The sequence below is a fragment of the Formica exsecta genome, unplaced genomic scaffold (assembly GCF_003651465.1).
Source record: "Formica exsecta isolate Colony F162 unplaced genomic scaffold, ASM365146v1 scaffold117, whole genome shotgun sequence".
NCBI lineage: Eukaryota > Metazoa > Arthropoda > Insecta > Hymenoptera > Formicidae > Formica > Formica exsecta.
The window spans coordinates 806,845-808,227 of NW_021848510.1; positions in this window are offsets into that span (position 1 = coordinate 806,845).

A 1,383-nucleotide genomic window follows, 5' to 3' on the forward strand; every position below is an offset into this window, starting at 1 on the left:
AGGCCCAGTTCCACAACTTACTTTAACCGAAGTTTAACTCGTTAATGGAAAATTCACATTACGTTTGATGTCCGATGTATCCAATCGGACGTCATACATTGTACATCAAATGCAATGTGAATCCTCCATTAACGAGTTAAACTCCGGTTAAAGTAAGTTGTGGAATCGGGCCTAAGTAAACAAGACTAAACATCTTAGCGAGATGACGAGGCAACCGCGGATTACAAAGCATTATTTATAAAATAGTAACGCAGAACGAGTTTCATTCCCTAGCATGACAAATCGATCTACCGCATGATGAAAAGAAATTCACCGGAAAATGCGTATTAAATATAATACGATATTTTCGTTGCGATTCGACGAGATTAATATATTGTTCTACATAGGTTCTTATGCAATTATTCTATTGAACGCGAAAACTGTATATTTTTTAAGAAATCATTTAATTTCTAATTATATATTTCTATTTATTTTTATATTGTGCATCTATATATATTCTCTTTTTTGAATATTTTACATTACGTATTAATTTATTCAAGAGAAAGAGAGAGAGAGAGTCTCATGACAATTAATGAGATCGAGTGGTCATTTAATTGATTCTCCTTCGTCAAGGATTGTCAAGCATTCAATTTTAATGATAATCTCGACATTTATTTCGATAGTCTAATATGACGATATGTATTACATTCGTTCCCAATGTCTTTGTACACGTTATATTTTGCAAGAACTTTCGTCAATCATGCCAAGCTCTTGTCCCGAGATTCTCGATTCTACCCCACCGATAAATCACAAAGCGTTTAATCCGCCGTTCCGTTGAGGAGCGGACTTCCATCCAGGCACCCGGTCGCGCGGAAGGAAGGAAAGTAGGCAGGCAAGCAGGCAGGCAGGACGAAGCAGGACTCGTCCTGCCGCGGCGGATATCTGTCACATTCGTCGTAAATCACACGCATACGCGACCGAAACGCAAACCGTCGTTGTCGTCGCGCGCGTTTATAATCGTCAAGCGTTAATTATAATCGTTGCCTGATACGCCAGTGGCGAGATTTCTCCCCCGGATCTTTTCCATACGTCGCTACCTGATCTCCCATTGGTCGCCCGCCGCCTGTACCTGGTCGTGTCGTTGTCGGTTTATAATCGTCAAGCGTTAATTATAATCGTTGCCTGATACGCCAGTGGCGAGATTTCTCCCCCGGATCTTTTCCATACTTCCATACGTCACCGCTGAAAGGCGAAATCCAGGACAGCTGATACAATTTTGGCGGGCTCCGGACGACTGATCGCGGAACAATGCAAGAGAGAGAGAAAGAAGAGAAAGAAAAAGAAAAGAAGAAGGAAAGGGAGAGAAAAAAAGAGATGCACAAGGGACAAGAACGAGAAGAGGAA